Below are 13,371 nucleotides of genomic sequence, written 5' to 3'. Positions count from 1 at the left end.
CCAGTTCTTTCTTTCCTTCCTTCCTTCCTTCCTTCCTTCCTTCCTTCCTTCCTTCCTTCCTTCCTTCCTTCCTTCCTTCCTTCCTCTCTTTTTTGTTTGTTTCAAGATAGCAGATTCACTATTCCTTTTAACATTAGGAATAATAAAGAAATTCAAATCATAGTCCCCACCATTAAGAAATTTAGAGTCACATAAGAGAGACAAATATTAAAACAATTAACTAACAAATAAATCAATTAAATAAGCACCACAATGAGGCACAGACCTAGACTATGGTATGTTCCAGGCAAGCCAAGAATCTGCAATAAAAACTGACAGTGGAATGTAGAGAATGGCTTGAGAGTGAAGAGCAGCGGAGAGTGGGAAGCCATCAGCAGTGTCTAGGAAGAGACAAGCCAGGAGTGGAGCAGAATCGCAGGATTAATCTCTCATCCTGAAGTGATTCAAACAGTAAGAGGACAGTGAGCAAGTCCAGGTGAGCAATACAGGGAAGATGTGCTGGCAATGCTCCTTTCCCCAGCTCAGCCAGCTCTTGCTATCTCACATTCCTTTAAAGAGAGCAGAAATGACAAGGTTTCTACACAGATCTTGTGTTATGTAGCTGGTTAATTATTAATAGAATCAGAGGATACAGTGGCTAGACCCCTCTCTCATAACTGACAGCATATAAAACCAAGTACTGGAACTGCAGGACTTTAATTATTGGTCAGAAGTGTAGGCCCTCTGTCATATCTCTGTCCCTGGGAGGAGGTATGACTTCCTGAACTGCCTAGAAATTTCTTAATAGATAACTACTTATATCTTATAAGATCACTATCTAGCCAGAGACTTTCCAATAAGGAGCAAAGGCATACCATTGTTTCCTCCTGTAAGAACCTGTCCAGGAAGAAACCCCCCAGGAAAGCTGCCTGTTCTATGGACTTTAGAAATAGTATAAAGTCTTCAAGACAAAGGTCCCTTTGACAATTGTCCAGTCTTACCTCTTGAGGAATGCTTGACTTTAATAATTCTGCCTATCTTCTGTACTGCATTCTATGTATCTTATCTGAATTTTTTCAAAGGAGGCAAGAAGGACCAGGATGCAGAGGGGAGTCCAGAGAGAGAAATCTCAGAGACATGTCTGCCCTATTGCTGCAGATCTGCATAGGACACAAAAGGAGGACTGGATAAACAGTAATTAATTCTTCTCATGGGAATGTTTCTCAAGAGGTTGTTTATGCTGAACTTGGCCTCAGAGACTAGTAAAAACCAGTTCTCCAGAAAGAGAACTGTGAGGTGGTTGAAAGAGTAGTAGGTTCTAGAGGCAAGTGCATGCTAATTTGACCTGACCTGTCCACTCTGGTTGGAAAATAGAATCTGTTAGAGCACGGTTCTTCAGGTTTTTTCTCTTCGTCTAAAGCTTCCTTCTCTGTCATGTGGCTGATCTCGATGCCAGCTTTAGTAAAATGGTATGGCCTTTTCTCTTTCTCATCTCTGCCTCCTTCCTCTGGGAAGCTGCCAAGATTTTCAGCTTACTATACCAGTTTTTTTTTTTAACCTAATAAAATTGTCCTTGAATTTGTGTTTGAGTCTGTGCCTAAATTATTTTATAAATGACTAACAGCCCCAGAAGGGGACATGATTTCCCTGGTATCATATGACAACTTTTCCGAGACTCCCCCAAATATCTGGTAATAACAACTATAAAAAGTAGCTCATAGGGCTAGAGAGATGGCTTAATGGTTAAGAGCACTGGCTGCTGCTTTTGCAGAGGACCCAGATTCAAATCCCAGCATCCATATAGCAGCTAATAACTGTCTGTAACTCCAGTTCCAGGGGAATCTGATGCCCTCTTCTGACTTCCTTGGGCATTGCATGACATGGGTGCACTTAAATACATGTAGGCAATACACACACATAAAGTAAAAATAATAAATAAAATACTTTTAAAAGGCACCTGAGATAATCAGCATATAAGAAGAAAGGTTAACTTTTCCTTACAGCTTTGGAATTCCTGCTACATGACTGATTAGCCTTGTTGTTTTATGTCTGTTGTGAAGCAGCACATCATGCAGAAAATGAATGTAGAAAATGAAAACCTGCTAATTATCATGGCCAGGACACCAAATAGAAGAGGTCCACCTAGTGTTCCCTTTGGCATAATTACAATGATCTAAAGATCTCTCACTAGGCCCCACCTCTTAAAGGTCCACAACCTATTAATACTACCAAGTTGGGAACTGTTCAAACTAGATTTTTGTTGCTGTGATAAAAATCTGAAGAAAAGCAATACAAGGGAGGAAAGGGTTTATTTGGTTTATAATTAGGAGTGTCAAGGCAGGAACTCAAGCAGCTAGTCCCATCATATCCACAGTTAAAAGAGAAAATGCACAAATCTTTGCTTGCTTACTTGTTTTCAACTAGTCTTTCTCTACTCTTATAGAGCTCAGCAGCCCTGTTCAGGGGATGGTGCCTCCCATAATGGCCTACGTCATTTAACAGTCAAGACAATTCCCTACAGACATGCCCACTAGCCAAGTTGATTGAGATAATTCCTCATTAAAATTCTCTTCCCAGGTAATTCTAGGTTGTGTAATTGACAGTTAAAACTAAGCACCACAGGGACCAATAAAGAAATTCTTGGGCCACGGGAGGCATTTCAGATTTAAACTATAGCAAGTGGGTACAACAGTACTTGGAACATGGTACATGCTCTCAGGAGGAAATATTTAGTTCTCTGTATTACTGGATTAGGCAATCATGAATAAAATATGCTCAGAAAAAACCTGTAATGAACATGTGTGTACTGTTTTTCTTGTCATTATTCTCTTAAAAATATAATGACTCTTTAAATAGTATTTGCATTGTATCGGGCATGGTAAGTCTAGAGATGATTTAATGTGTATTGGAGAATACATATATTATATGTAATTAGCATGCCATTTTATATAAGGGGTTTCTGCATCTGAAAATTTTGATATGAGCAGGAAACTCTGGAACCAATTTTCTGCAGGCATCAAGGGACTGATTTTTATTTTAGAGTCCATCTGAGTTTATTTAGAATTCAAGAATTTGGGGGAAAATAAGGTAGATCTCGATGGTTGACATTTATTTTGCAATATGAAGAAACTATGTCTGCAGCAGGAGAGAATGAAGCTAACATCTAGAGAGCAGCAGTATTCATCCACGTCTGTTTATTGGCACTCGTCTGTGGTGGGACCAACACATTTTCTCACTCATTTGTGTTAGATCCTGCCACCTCCTACTTGAAGGAGTCCTGAACCAATCAGTGTTTATAGGAGTCATTGTGAAAAGCTGAGATTGACTAAGCCTTGGAGTAGGGAGGGTTGCTAACTCAGTTTTTTGTCATCTCTTAAGGCATGTGATAAAAAAGAAAACTCTGGTTGCTGTGTGGAGAATAAGGAATTCTGGAGTTTTCATGCCTGCAGCTCTGTCTTTGCATATTTCAGAATTATATCATGAAAGTACATTTGATAGATCATTTTTACAATGAAAGGAGTTCTACCCTACATGATTCAAAACAGAGACTAAGCACCTTCATTCTGACTTTTCCTTTAAAAGTGGCAGTGATGAAATTAGATGCTTAGAGGGGTAAAGTTCCAATAAAAAAGGAACTTCCTTTCACTTGTACAAGTTTGTCATTCTCATGAGAATCATGGAACGTTTGCATAATGTTATGCCACTGGGCAAACTGCTTTGGAACAATTTGTGGGTGACGTGTGTGTGTGTGTTCAGGTTCTATTTTAATATTGCAATACACTTCTAACACACCTTTAGCTTCTCCTCTGAATTACTTGGAATTCCAGATGGAGTCTTTGAAAACAGAATTTTGAGCATATTATTTCCCTTACTGAGAAATTTCAGTGGCTTAACTGTCTATTTAATAAAATACAAGATCCTCAGACTGGCTTCAAGGTTACAGTCTGGTTCCTGCTGTAGTTGGTTAATAAGCAGTTTATGGAGTACCTACCCTTTGCCAGGAAAAGACTAGAACAGCCCTATCTGATAGAAGTCTAATGAAAGTCAGGACTGGAGACATGATGCAGTGGTTAAGGTGGTGTACTGCTCTTGCAGAGGAACTGGGTTCAGTTCTCAGCATCTGAATGGTGGCTCAACCATCCTTAACTCAAGTTCCAGAGGATCTGATGCTCTATTCTGGTCTCCTTGGGTACTGGACATGCATGTGGTGCACATACATATGTACAAACATATGTGCAAGCAAAACATTCATATACATAAAATATAAATAAGCCTCTTAAAAAAGAACTAAAATGGAAGTCACATGTATAATTTAAATCTGTTAGCTATATTAAAATAAGTGAGGTAAATTTACTTTAAATAATGTAACTTATTTAATCCATCCTATACAAACATAAAATATCAAAATGTAATCAGCATTTACAATATGAACCAGATATCTTACATTCTTTAAGTATACATATTAAGAATCCAATGTGTATTTTATAATTAGGGCATATCTCAATTCACAAGGCAAATTTTCATTGCAAGTCTTAATTTGTATATATATTTTAAAAGATGTAAAACCAAAAAATAGATTCACACATGCTAGTTGTAAACATACTTTAATTTTTTTCAATAATTGAGTAAATTGTGAGTTTCTAGATTTAAGTTTTTGTGGTCACTACCAGATGCGGCTGCTACTCCGTTCTCGTGGGTGCCGCTCCTGCATTCTCACTGGCATCGAGGCTGCTCCTCCACTTGCCCTGGGCTGAGGCTGCTCTTCCGCCTGCCCTGGGCTGAGGCTGTTCTTCTGCTCACCCTGTGCTGCCTCCTGTTGTTTCCTCTTCTGCCCGGTCCCGGACCCCAGGGCTGGTGAGGAGACTGTGTCAGCAGAGCTGCATTCAGACACAGGAGACCAGGTTCAGTGACACAGGTCTGCTTTATTGCAGGAGGGCACAAGCTTATATAGGGGTAGTGGTCCAATCACAACACAGCAAGTAGGATACCTTATTAGCATCCTATTAGCATCAGTCTCATGATCTGCCAATGGGAGCAAATGTCACAAGGCGTTCCTTGTGACTCCAGCAGTCTGGCCATTGCCTCGGGCCTGCTGTATGGCTGTCAATAAGACTTTCACCCTAAGCTCAAGCCTGTCTCCCACAAGTTTTTACTTAGCTATGTGAAATAAAACTTAGATCAAATCTCATAGCTTTTCTTAGCGCATTTTCGATGACACACCTGTCTCATAGGGGCTGCACTGAACACTGAAGTTGTAGAAACACAGCCGCCCTCATGACCTTACACTTCCTGCTGCTTCCAGCTCTGTATTCTACTTCTTCCTTGTAATGCCTGTGGATTATATCCTGCTTCTAGACTTTTGCTCAGCTGTTCCAGATAGGCTGTTTTGTCTTCTAAAAGGTGTACCTCTCACTTATTGAAATTATGTCTGCTTTCTCTGTGAGTTCAAAGTCAATCCACTGAGATATGCCAATATCCATCATCCAAGCAGGAGTGTTCTGCATGACCTGAACTTTCATTTGGATTCTTTCTTTGACACTGACTACCCATCACTTCTCTGTGGGCTTAGAGTCACAAAAGCCCAGGTGCAATGTTGGGTCCTGCCACTTACTGCCTGCATGATCTTACATTTCGTTCCTCATCTATAAGGTGGTTAGTTTTCTCTGTATCTGTGCAGTCTTATGGATGGCTTTTACAATAATCTCATGAGGCTGTTGAGATGAGATAATATAAGGAGAATAGAGCTTAGTTCAGGATTCATTGTATTAATTGCAGTAATGCATTTCTTCTCTTTCTGAGTAAATAATTGACAATAGTAAAAATGCTAATGATTATGATAATAAAAACAAGTTTATGCTAAATACTATTCAATTGCTTTATGTATCATGTGAATCCTCTAAATAATTTAACTGAGGTATGGTATAAAGTGTTACTATTCCCATTTTACAGATGATAGAACTAATGTAAGAATGAGTCTAGTGGCTCTTGCAATGTCACATATCTATGACAAAGTGCAGATGGTATTTAAATAAAAGAAGTGATAGAATATAGCTTGAATATTTTTTAATCTTTTCTTATATAATCCTTAAGATGGGGCATAGGATTGAGTGAAAGATGCAGAATGAAGAGATCTGATTTTGGATTTTGATTCTATTGTTGATTAGAGATAATTTACTTGGAGAATCTTCGTGTGTGTGTGTGCATAGTGCAGTTGCTCCTGAGAGGGTGTACCCATACCAGAGGTGCCCTGATCTATCTTCACCTAGAAGCAGGTCTCTCACTGAACCTGAAGCTAGGCTGTCAACCTCAAACCCCAGCAATTCTTTTGTTTCCATTTCCCATGACACTGGAGATACAGGAGTATGTGGCCAGACCTGGGTTTTACATGGGTTCTGGGGATTTGAACACAGGTCCTCATGCTTGTACAGTAAACACTCTTAACAGCTGAACTGTCTTGCTGGGCCTCAAAGAACCTTCTTAATTTCAACTGAACCACAAGTTCCTGCTCTGTAAAATGATGACAAAGTGAGTTAGGAAGTACAAAATGTAGCGGTTAAAGAGGTAGTGCTTAGATACTTTAATTCAAATTTTACTTTTGAAATTCTTAATCTGAGATATTTAGCGAGGTAATCTCTGTTGAGATTCCTTTATATGAGAAAAAGGAAAATGTAATGATATCAAATGAATATATTTTAAAGACTCAATGACTATCTAAGCATTCAGAATTATAACCAGACGTAATAAAGACCCAGGAACCATCTAGACATAATAAACATGCATACGCCCTATGCCAAAGCTTCATTAGAATGTGGACTATATTCAGTCATCCTTCTGTTTTGTTCTATACACACGTTTGTTTCCTTTAAAGATTATGAACACTAAATATTGTGTACCCTTTGTACCACACAAATAGCTGAATGATCAGAGAGCCCCAACCACCTTCTTCTGTATTGGTCTTTTACACATGTACACCAGTGTCATTCCCTTAAAGTGCAAATAGTTGCATGTGAGCTAGACATAGTGCCGTCTTACTCCTGGTGACTGCTTTACATTTCCCTTGGGCTTGCAGAAAGTCTAGGCCTGTCTGAGGCACTCTGAATTTCATATGTATAAAACTTCCTTACTGTTATTCAGTTAGGATTGTAACCTTAAATTAGAATATTTTTTGAATGCAACCACAGGACAAGGCTGCTTGAAAATGAATTCATAAGAGAGGCAAATATTGTCATAAGCATCAATAAAAAGATCTGAATAGTGCAAAATGCTACAGAGAAATTATAGAGCTGTAATGAATAGACGCATATCGTGCTTCACTCCTGGTTCTTAAACATGACCTTCCTCCTCCTCTCAATATCTTTCATTGTGATTCTAATTACATTTAGCTATTGTTATGATCTGTTCAATCTCTGGGCAAAATCATTCTCCTTATTTCTAAAATCCTGAAAATTTCCCTGTGTTTATCATCTGACCTTTGTTTTGTCTTAGCTTTTCCTAAATTAAAATTATGTATAGAGTGGTTAACATCTTATTTTGTGTTTTGACAAGGTGGATGCTCTTAAAAAGTCAGGAAGCCCCTGTCAAGAAACTCCAATGGACTCTCATATGAACATTTGAAAATTGTCATGTTTGACTTTTTTCTAGTTCCCTATCTAGAACTTGTAATGCTAATTACTCTTGCCTTTACTTCTTCACATCTCCTATTCATGATTCAAGGACTTTCTTTTCCCCTTAGACACAAGAGTTATGCAATTTGGGAGTTCTTTAGACAGACCCACTGAAGGGGTACTCCAATTGCTTCAACCTGTGTCCCTGTTCAGCATGGAAGAAGCAAGAGCAGTCTATGTCCCTATTCCCTATTGGCAATTTGGGTAACCCCTTCAGAGGATGGTGTGATAAGAATAGGAGGTAGGAATTGGCTAGTCAGTTAGAGTAAAAAGATCCCAAAGAAATGTAGCCAGTTTCTGGGCTAAAAGTCAAAATGTCTTTGGGCCTGTTATCAACACATTCTGTTCCAAAGGCCAAAAATGTCAAAATGTCAAAAGTATTTGGGAGCTTGTATCTAAATCCTTAAAAGATTTTAGGGTTACTTCTTCAGAGGGGTGAATGTTGGAGGGGAGGGAGTGGGCATGGATTTGCTCAAAAAAACCTTATATGCAGGTATGAAATTCTCAATAAAGTTTTTGTAAAAGTTAAAAAAAAAGGAAGTCAGCAATCATATGTAAGGCACACTCTCCCGCATCTAGCAGCAATCAGTCTCTAGTAGTTCTCAGTCTAGGGCCTACCCACCACCCATTTCTCTCCTCCTCTCTGGGCCATTGTTTAATTGGCATTGTGCTTGATGACACCATAGCTTGACTGGATGGGACTTAATGTGTATGGTGGAATATATGAAGTCCTGTGGGGGGATGGGGTGGCATGGATGGGGGATGGTGGTTCTCAATTTGATTAAGAACTGGTGTATAAAATTGCAAAAGCTCAATAAGATTTTTAAAAGTCAACAATCACAGTTTTTACCATGAACAGGATTACAACTTTACATCACACACTGTAGATGAAGAATAGCCCTGTCCTCACATTGCAGGGCTCACTCTAGTGACTATGATACCATGTGCTTGTACCCATTTGAACCATATACAACATGTACAAATGTGCCATTAGACTGAAGCCAACAAGTGTCTTTGTAAATACAGGCAAAAAGAGGTCATTTTTACTGGCTGTAGATAAATAAGGGCAGATGTCTGGGCAGACTTGGTTGGATTTCTAGCTACAGGAAAGTTGAGGGAGTATCTTAAACAATGATGCATCAAAAAACAAGGTAAAAAGCAGATCATCAATAAAGTACGGTCATATCATAGACAAGGAAAACATCAGACTCCAATCATGGAGAATATTTTCAGATTGAAGTCATGATTTATTTCTATATGGTGAGATGTCATTGAAGGATTCTAGTTGCCTTGAATTTCTTTTTGTTTTGTTTTATATCTTGTGTATGGATGTGTTCATGTGAGTGAATGCACACCTATGTACCCGTGTGTTGGAGACCAAAGGTCAGTGTCAGGTGTCATCTTTGATTGCTCTCCATCTTATGTTTTGAGCCAAGATCTCATACTGAACCCGGAGACCATCAGTTAGCTAGGATCCGCCTGTCTCTAGCCCTCCCCAGTGCTTGGGTTACAGATGTAGGCTTCTGGGCCAGCTTTGTTGTAGCTGCTGGGATCTGAACTCAGATCCTTATGCTTTCACAACAAGCACTTTATCGACTAAGCCTTCTCCCTATCCCCAAAAGTGAATGTTTTTGAAACACGGAAACTTTTTATTTCATTTTATCCGAATTTACCAATTGGGTTCTGTATGTCACGTAATTGAAGATTTTTCACAAATAACGTGAATGATTTTAATCAAACCTGTGCAGTTTAGTGTTAATGATGCTAGAACATTTCGATAATAATATTCAACATATTAAATAAAAAATAATTTTAAATCTAGCAATTTTTTGCATAATAGTGTTCTAAACAACTGTATTTGTATATATTTTTATTTTGATGAGTTTTACTCACTCCTCAGTGATAACAAATCATTACATACTAAGTAACTAAAGGCAACAGCTACTTCTTACATTACAGCTCATAAGTCACAAGTCTGTGTTTGGCATTGTTTCACCCTGTACCCAGGGTTGTGCAAGGCAAAAGTCAAGGTGTCAATCATACTACATCCTAATCTGGAGCTCACAGCCCTCTTCCAAATGCACTCAGAGTTTTGGTTGAATGCAAGTCCTGTGGTCACTGGAATGAGGCTCCCCTTCTTGCTAGCTGTCATCCCCAGTCAGTATCAGTTTTCTGAGGCCACGTTGAGTTCCTCCTACTCTTAGCTGGTTCTGGCAAGATTGTTTGAATGTCAGCATATTTCCTCTTCTCCCTGGGAAAAAAATTATTGCAATTTCTAAAGAGTTATTGTGATATTTTCTCTGTGTGTAAATTTATCTACATATTTATAAATATAAGGTCATACTTTCCCTCATCAGTATTTTGTATATCAATTAAAACACTGAATTGTTTTTAATGACTACGTGGTATTCTGTGATATGGTTATACTGTAATTGATTTTACTCATTTTTGTTAGATACTCAAATTTCCAGTGTTATTAATAAAATCCAAACCCACAAGCACATTGCGTCTATAGCCCATACACACCCATAGGATAGATTTGGGGTGTTTTGTGTTTTTCAGTAATTTTAAAAATATTTTATTTTTATTATTTTTATTTTATTTTTCTGTGTATGAGTGTATTTTCTGCATGCTTGCAAGTACAGCTGTGTCGTGCAATGCTTGAGGAGGTCAGAAGGGGAACTAGAGCTAAGGATAATTGTTAGCCACCATGTGGGTGCTGGACATTGAACCTGGATCCTCTTTGAGAGCAGCCAGTGTTTTTAACTGCTGATCCATCTCACCAGCCCAAATTTGTTTTGTTTTGATACAGGGTCTCATATAGTCCAAAACAGCATCAAATGTGCTATGTAGCTTAGGAGGACCTTGAACTCCTCCTCCTTCTGCCTCTACTTCCTAAGTACTAGGATTATAGCCTTGTGTTCCTATGTCTGGCTTCAGGATAGATTTTAAAGCACTTTGCTGCCAGTAGGCAGTACTAGAGAGTACTGTAGCCATTACCCTTGTACATTCTGCATTCACTTTGGGACAGACTGCAATATAACCCTTGATACTTCTAAGTAATAAATATTGGTAAAGTCACCAGTTTGGGACGGTGACTGATAGGACACAGAACATAATGCTGATCCTGTACAGATAACATGACATTCTGTTCTATGAGTGGAATAAAATCATGTATGCTTATATGTATTGGAGTCTCCAAGGAAGACAGAAATGTAGTCTAACACAATTAGGAAACCTTGGTTTTATTTTTTAAAAGATAGAAGAAAACTTCTTACCAAATTGTGTAAACAGTTCTGTGTCTGCCCCCTCACCTGGAAAAATGATTTAGTTGTATTATTGGAGATTTTAGGGTCAAAGCCTGGGATGTAAGGATCTAAATCTTGAACTACCTGTCTCTACTTTGCCAACTGAAGAGACAAGTATTAATGAAAAGAAGAGAAAGGAAATTTATTTAATGTGGCCGTGTTGGGAAAAACAAAGAGAACCCTCACCTAAGTTCATCGTCAGGGAACTAACATGAGGCTTTGATTTAAGAAGACTGGTCACGTTGTGGTCCTACCCATCACTGTTACGTGATTGTCTCAGCTTCAGTCTGTCCCGCAAGGCAGTCTAACTGTTAGAACTGTGTAAAATCTCTTACTGGAAGCAAGTTCCTCCTCTGGCTGGCACCAAGACTTCAGATCTTTACTGCACCAGGATAAGTTTCCTGGGGAAATTTTAATTATTTGGTGTCCATTGTTTTAATAGTCTGATTGTCAAAGGGAAAGATACAAGTCTATCTCTCTCTCTCCTCTTTCTCTCTCTCTCACTCCATACATGAGTCCTGAATTTACATCATTTCCCTGTCCAACTCCTCTCATGTCCTTCCTCTGTTCAATTTCCTGTATATTTATTAATATATGTACATACACATACACACATATGTATATACACATTAGGGATGATCATTTGGGATTAGGTAACTCTTCAGGGAGCTTGTTCCTGGAGAAAATGAATTTTCCCTCCTTTAGCACCCATTGATTACCTATATCTTTTCCTCTAGAGGTGGTACTCTATGTCATTTCCTCCATCCACATTGGCATGCCAACTGACTTTCTCATTGTACAGGTCTTGCTAGGGAACCATATTGTGGATATTTCGTGGGTACAACTTCCTTAGGTCTAGAATGCATTATCATCTAGCAGCAGGCTTCCTGTTCCTCTGGCTCCTACAATCTTTCCACCCTTCCTCCTCTTCCACAATGTTCCCTGAGCCTTCGGTGTTGGGATTGCATTGTAGATGTTTCAGTTGGGGTTAGCACCATGCCTTCTCACACTGTCTGCATTTTGATCAGTTGTAGAGCTTTGTGTTGCAGGAAATGCCTTCTTTGATGAGTGGTGAGAGCTACACTTGTCTGTGAATATAAAGATAAGTATTTAGAATATAGTAAAAGTTACTTTGATCTAAAAGAGTGGTAATAGTAGGTTCTTCTCTAAGGTCTATGACCTCTCTAATCATGTGTACTTCACTATATTTAGAGTGTCATGGATGGATACTCTCTACTGAGCAGGCCTTAAGTATAATTAGACAGCTGTTGACTATCCCCAAGACAAAAGTGCACCTAGAGATATTGTTGTAGTTGGTAGGCTTTACAGCTGGGTAGATCATTGATTGGTTTTCTCCCTTGGCAACTTGCACAGTATATTCTGATACTGTGGGAGCTAATCTGCAGGGAAAAAGCTTCCAAGTCAGTTCCAGCTCAATTGCTCCAAATCCTGTGTCCAAAGTATGATGTGTCTTCAGCAATAGGGTTTTACCTTCAAGTTCTGAATAAATGAGCCAATTAAAAGCTGGACTTCATCTTTTCTTTTGCTGCTGTAGCTGCAGCCACAAGAATGCTCTGGCTTCAGAAGAGACTTGTGTCTAGGGTCCGCCAATGTGGTGTAAAGAAGGCCTGGTTGGAACCCAGTGGAACCAATGAAATCGCTAATACCAATTCTGGTCAGCAAATCAGGAAACTGATCAAAGATGGGCTGATCATCCATAAGCCTATGACTGTCCATTCCAGGGCTTGATGCTAGAAAAACACTTTGGTTTGTAGGAAGGGCAGGCACATGGGCATAGCTAAGTAGAAAGGCACCTCCTGTGCTCGAGTGCCTGAGGAGGTGTTGGATGGGAAAGATGCGGCTCCTGCACCATTCTCAGGAAATACTGTCAGTCCAAGTTTGACTGTTATATGCATCAGCTCATAGCTGAAGGTGAAGAGAATCTGTTCAAACACAAGTGGATTATCATGCAACACATCCACAAGCTGAAGGCAGACAAGGCTCACAAGAAGCTCCTGGCTGAACAGGCTGAGGGCTCACAGGTCTAAGACCAAGGAAGCATGCAAGCACCAGAGGAGCTTCTATAGGCCAAGAAGATCATCAAGAATCTGTCCAAGGATGAGGAGACCAAAATTGAAACCCTTATTTCATGTCTTTACATAATGGTCCAGTCATTAAAGTAAAACGAATCAAGCAAAACAGAACAAAATAAACAAGCAGAAAATGAGCTTCAGATCTCAACAGGGAGTTTTCAAAAAAAGAAAGAGAAATGACTAAAGTAAACCTTAAAAAGTGCTCACTATCCTTAGTAATTAGGGAAATTCATATTAAACCTACTTTAAGATTTCATGTTACTCCAGTAAGAATAGCTAAGGTCAAGGAAACCCTGACGACAAATGTTGGTGAGGTTGTAGGGAAAT

General features: G+C 39.1%; 1 pseudogene; it reads left to right on the top strand.

The window, feature by feature from the left end:
• The first annotated feature begins 12,520 nt into the window (after window positions 1-12,520).
• On the top strand, window positions 12,521-13,134 carry LOC103745304 (annotated as a pseudogene).
• The last annotated feature ends 237 nt before the right edge of the window (window positions 13,135-13,371 follow it).

This window comes from Nannospalax galili, unplaced genomic scaffold (genome assembly GCF_000622305.1).
Source record: "Nannospalax galili isolate Female #2095 unplaced genomic scaffold, S.galili_v1.0 scaffold1732, whole genome shotgun sequence".
NCBI classification, from domain to species: Eukaryota; Metazoa; Chordata; class Mammalia; order Rodentia; family Spalacidae; genus Nannospalax; species Nannospalax galili.
This window is presented reverse-complemented; position numbering and strand designations above follow the sequence as displayed.